Below are 6,513 nucleotides of genomic sequence, written 5' to 3'. Positions count from 1 at the left end.
CAGATATAATTGCACACACTGATATATCCACAAGAACCTCACGGAGCAATGTAAAGGCCAATAAACTTGATGTCAATGATACCCAATATGATGGAACATGTAAAGGCAGTTCTTCAGAAGACTTGCAGAAAGATGTTGAATCCTCTTCACCCCACAAGGTCCTTACTCTAACTTGGCCCGTGATATGGGTACAACATGCATATAATGTCCTGGAGTGTATCTACTCTGTTGCAGTGCCATGTGCTTAGCATGCTGATCATGCATGTAAATATGTCATGCCTTCCTGTTTTTCAGTACCTATTCCATTCATGATAACATGTTTTCAAATTCAAGTATTGTCATTCTACTCTATCGCAATGCCATCTACTTAATTTGGACATCATGCTTCTGAATATCTTATGCATTGTTATTCATCAGTATGTACTTCATCCGTCTACCATACCATGTTTTTTTACATTGAAGTGTTGTTCTAGTGCTCTGTTGTAATGCCATCTTAGTTTCCCAATCATACACGTTTATGTTGCCTTAGTTTTTTCCGTACGTATTCCGCTAGCATATAGTTTTACATTCAACTAGTGTTTTTTTACTGTGTTGTCATGTCGTATCCCTAGCTCTTACACCATACTCCCTCCGTCCAGATTACATGTTGCCGAAATGGATAAAAAAGGATGTATCTAGAACTTAAATACGCCTAGACCCATCCATTTTTTTCCGGATGGAGGGAATACATGTTAATATGTCATGCCTTTCTATTCTTCAGTACCTATTCCATCTCTCTGTTGTAGCATGTTTTATAATTGAAGCACCATTCTCTATACAAGGCATGCAAGGGGAAGACGACTATGTTAGAATTTGAAGGGTTACAAACCAGGTCTTTGCAAAAGATCCAAACGCCAGGAGATAATAAACCAACTCCAGTTTTTATAGATACTGCTCCAGCATAGAGAAACCCAACTCCTACTGATAATAAGCAGATTCCAGTGGCCAAAGAACTAGTCCGCTCCAGTCCAGCAAAAATATGTCAACTCCATTCTAAGAAGCGTGTGCGTATCCTTGCATCATGAAATTTTATAGCATGCTGATCATATTTTCTACATGTTTCTTACCCATCTCTCTTTTAGAAAATAAGCTTAACAGATAGAAGAATTTCTGCACTAGTATCGTCTGTGAGGAAAGATTCTTGCAGGAATTCTCTATACTCCAATGCAGATGTAAGTACCTGTTCTATATCACTATATTTTTACATCAGCATGTATTTTGTTAATCGGCGTGAATCCAACCTTTATCTGATCAAAATTTAGTTGTAGCAAAATGTATGATTAAAGGCCACAATGTTGATTTTTGTAAGGAAAACTGCCTGGTAGTTTTGCATCCTGAGCTGCATGAGTGTACTATCTCATATCAGTGGGTTTGATTAGTTTGGTTCTACAGTGGGTTTTCAGTGTTTTTTTTACTATGTTGTCCTGTCGTATCCCTAGCTCTTACATCATACTCCCTTCGTCCGGATTACATGTTGCAGAAATGGATAAAATTGGATGTATCTAGAACTGAAATACGCCTAGACCCATCCATTTATTTCCGGATGGAGGGAATACATGTCAATATGTCATGTCTTTCTATTCTTCGGTACCTATTCCATCTCTGCCGTAGCATGTTTTATAATTGAAGCACCGTTCTTCTATATAAGGCATGCAAGGGGAAGACGACTATGTTAGAATCTGAAGGGTTACAAACCAGGTCTTTGCAAAAGATCCAAATGGCAGGAGATAATAAACCAACTCCATTTTTCATAGATACTGCTCCAGCACAGAGAAACCCAACTCCCACTGATAATAAGCAGATTCCAGTGGCCAAAGAACTAGTCCGCTCCAGTCCAGCAAAAGAATGTCAACTCCATTCTAAGAAGCGTGTGCGTATCCTCGCATCATGAAATTTGATAGCATTCTGATCATATTTTCTACATGTTTCTTACCCATCTCTCTTTTAGAAAATAGGTTAAATGAAAGAAGATTTCCTTCATTGGGATTGTATTCGAGGAAAATATCTTGCGGGAATTCTCTATGCTCCAATGTTGATGTAAGTACCTGTTGTATATCACTATATTTTTACATCAGCATGTACTTTGTTAATCGGCGTGAATCCAACCTTTGTCTGGTCTAAAATTAGTTGTAGCAAAATGTTAAAGGCGCCAATGTTGATTTTTGTAAAGAAAACTGCCTGGTAGTTTTGCATACTGAGTTGCATGAGTGTACTATCTCATATCATGCACATTACTGAATTGTAGCGCTGCTCTGGTTGCCCATTCATTCATTGTGTCAATGTTGCTTTCGTATTACCTTACCTGGCTGATGATAGTTGTGCCATATTGTGTTAATTTGGTGTTGGCTAGTTGCCCAAACGTACGTTGTGCCAATGTTGCTTTCCTATTATCTGACTTGGCCAATGATAGCAATGCTAGTGTCTTAATTTGGTGCAGGCTGCTGAAGATAAGAAGACAAACTCTGAAAACAGCAAGGCAACCCCATTGTTTCTTTCCAATAAATCTAGGCCAGGTAATATGCCAATAACTCATGATTAATCTGTTTGGTTCCCCTCCTAATTTATGTTATGACGCAGTGGTCGAGACACTCTCCACTATCAATAATACAAGCCTGCCAAAATTGGCATCTGAATCTGTTCAGTATCCTCTGTCTTGAATGCAACGGAAAAAATGTATGTTTGTGAACCAATTAATGGCTGAAGGAATGATGGAAATGGTGGAGGAATCAGAGGTGCAGAGTCGTGCGACACAACAACTGATCAATGTTTTCAGAGACACTGTAGCAAAGCAGCAAGAACTTGCCCACATGCTTATGGGCGTCATCCGTGCTGAGGTTGCAGATTGTGACGTTGTAGATCGTTAGGTTCTGTTCATTTATTTGCACTAGCATCAATCTTTGATTGCCCAGCGGATGTAATTTCCTGTAATATATGCTGGATGTGCAACATTTTTCCCTGTATGCCGTACCTTTGCTTGATCGGTTTTGGTCATGTGCATAATTGCTCATCGTAATGGGCTCAAATTATCTAATTTGGCCTAAAGACATGTACGAACTTTAGTGGGCCCATTAAGTTAATGGGCCGTTACCAGGCCGAAAGTTAATGGCCGGTCCTCTTAACTCCCAGGTCGTTAATAGGCTGACATCGAAGCGGGCAACAGGTGGGCCCAATTGATTTCACGGGCCGTTAACAGGCCGTTACTAAGTTCGGGCTACATATGGCCCAACTATACTGTGGGCCTTTAGCAGGCCGAAAGAGACAGCGGGCTTGTACTGGACCATGAAGAGCATGGGCCGCTAAGAGGACGAAAGTCAGGTCGTATTGTAAATGGCCCAACTGTGTTGTGGGCCTTTAGCAGGCCGAAAGAGAAACCGGGCTGGTATTGGACCATGAAGGGCATGGTCCGTTAAAAGGCCAAAACTCAGGTCCGACTACAAATGGCCCAACTCATTTATGGTCCGTTAACAGGCTGAAAGGCACACAGGGCCGGGAATTGGCCCAACACTTAAATGGGTTGCTAAAAGGCCAAAACTCAGGTCCGACTACAAATGGCCCAACAAATATATGGGCCGTCACCAGGCTGAAAGACACACCGGGCCGGAAATTGGCCCAACACTTAAATGGGTCGCTAAAAGGCCGAAACTCAGGTCCGACTACAAATGGCCCAACTGATTTATGGGCTGTCAACAGGCTAAAAGACACACCAGGCCGGAAATTAGCCCAATATTTAAATGGGTCGCTAAAAGGCCGAAAGATGTACATCGTGAAAATTGGCCCATCCACTGAATGGGTCGTTAACAGGCCGAAATCTCATCGGGCCGATATTGAACCCAAATATATAGCAGGCTGTTAACGGGCTCGAACTGACGATGGGCTACAATGATGTCAAATCTTTAATGGGCCGTTGACGGGCCGAATTAGCACATCTCGTATGGGCCGTGGGCTTAAATGGACCTGACACAAGTAGGCCCTATATGGGTCGACCTGTTATTTTTTACTGGGCCGGCCTTTTTCACCGGAATGGGCCACTATTGGACCGTGCCACGTGTCGACCTATCATAGGCGCCTCCTGTCCAATGAGTGGATGACATCTTTACCAACGATGAGGCAACACGTGTTTCCTCCGGCCAATGATGATTTTACACGTGCAAAATCCCCATTGGTCCGGGATGTTAACGGGTTATCGAATCCCAAACCGGACCCGATAGCTTAACGGCATTCCATTACAGTGGATGCCACGTGTCGGTCACCCTTGACGAAAGCACTTCTGTGACGCGCGATTTATCGTCATGGAAGTGGACACTTCCGTGATGATAATTTTGGTAATGTCATGGAACACTTCTATGACAGCACAGGTATGACTATCTTGATTCTTTCATAAATTTGTCATGGATGTACATGCATGACAGAAAACGTGACCTACTGTGACAAACATGTATTATCACGGAAGTGTTTTTTTTGTAGTGAAAGGTGGAAGTGCTCATGCTTACCGTTAATGCATCTACCTATAAAGAGAGCAAAACAATGTATGGCAGGAAAGTGAATGCGCCCTATGGTGGCTTGTGTGATTTCTAGTTTCCCCCACGGTGCTGCTAGAAAGGAAATCACTATATTCAGATTTGTGAGGTTCACTAAGAATACCCCATTGTGGAATTTTGCATGCATCACAAAAATCTTCTAGGTCCATGGTATAAGATTCATCATAAAGATCAAACAGGACAGTATGAGTATTACGCTTAGATGAAAACTCAAACCTCCGCACAAAGGAATCGGTGAGATGATAATATTGTAGGCACTTGTCTGATAAGAAGTCCTCAAGGCCGGCATTTTGTATGTACGCATAGATTTCATCCTTGAAACCTGCACGAACCATAAATTCATCCGATGGCCATTCACAAGGCTTCACTTGAACTTCCCTTGGTGGTTCAAGGTCCGGCTCACGTATCGCGAGCCTCGGTACTTACTTCCTTGAAGAACCACCTTGGTACATTCTCCTAGACATTTTTCTTCCTCTGAAAATTTCTGAAATTTTTAGTGACTCAAAATAAAAGTGAACCAAACTCAGCAAAAATGATAGCAACTACTCGTACAAGTGCCTAGAGGCTATATCATGCATCAAAACTACTTTGGACCATATAAATATTACATGCAAGCTCAAGAACAAGGTCACTACAGCAGCATAAATTTGCAATAAATAAAGCACGAAAAAAAACTAATTGGGCCATTGGAGGAGCCACATACCGAAGAACAATCCCCCAAAGCAGTTTTGTAAATGGAGCTTTGAGCAAGGAGATCGAAAAGGGCAGCAAGATCAGCAAGAACACGAGTTTGAGCTATGGAATGATTTTTTATGGAGGAAGAAGGAGTGGATGGGTGCTGGAATAAGTGGAGGAGGGCCACATGGGGCCCACAAGGACAGGGGGCGCGCCCTCCACCCTTGTGGCCAGCTGGTGAGGCCCTCTGGTGTGTGTTCACTGCCAGAAATTCTCAAATATTCTATAAAAAATCATACTAGATTTTCAGGGCATTTGGAGAACTTTCATTTTCGGGACATTTTTTTATTGCACAGATAATTCAGAAAACAGACAGAAAATACTAATTTTGCTAAATTTAATCTAAAAAACAGAAAGTAGAAGATGGGTACAGAGGGTTGTGCTTTCTAGATTCATCCATCTCATGCTCATCAAAAGGAATCCATTAACAAGGTTGATCAAGTCTTATTAACAAACTTCTTCCGAGTTACATGGAACCGGAGAATTTTTGAATAACACTAGGTTACCTCAATAGGGATATGGATGTCCCCAACAATAAGAATATCGTATTTCTTTTTGACAGTAGGAAGAGGGAATTCAAAACCTCCAATAGTAATAGTTGAAATTTTTCCAATAGAATTAATACTATGAACTTGAGGTTGTTTCTTCGAAAAGTGCACCGTATGCTCATTACCATTAACATGAAAAGTGACATTGCCTTTGTTGCAATCAATAACAGCCCCTGCAGTATTCAAAAAGGGTCTACCAAGGATGATTGACATACTGTCATCCTCGGGAATATCAAGAATAACAAAGTTCGTTAAGATAGTAACGTTTGCAACCACAACAGGCACATCCTCACAAATACCGATGGGTATAGCAGTTGATTTATCAGCCATTTGCAAAGAAATTTCAGTAGGTGTCAACTTATTCAATTCAAGTCTATGATACAAAGAGAAAGGCATAACACTAACACCGTCTCCAAGATCACATAAAGCAGTTTTAACATAGTTTCTTTTAATGGAGCATGGTATAGTTGGTACTCCTGGATCTCCAAGTTGCTTTGGTATTCCACCCTTAAAATTATAATTAGCAAGCATGGTGGAAATTTCAGCTTCCGGTATATTTCTTTTATTAGTGACAATATCTTTCATATACTTAGCATAAGGAGGCATTTTAAGGATATCATTCAAACGCATACGCAAAAAGAAAGGTCTAATCA

This window comes from Aegilops tauschii, chromosome 7 (genome assembly GCF_002575655.3).
Source record: "Aegilops tauschii subsp. strangulata cultivar AL8/78 chromosome 7, Aet v6.0, whole genome shotgun sequence".
NCBI lineage: Eukaryota > Viridiplantae > Streptophyta > Magnoliopsida > Poales > Poaceae > Aegilops > Aegilops tauschii.
The sequence above is the reverse complement of the archived record's forward strand: the minus strand, read 5'-3'. Positions refer to the sequence as shown.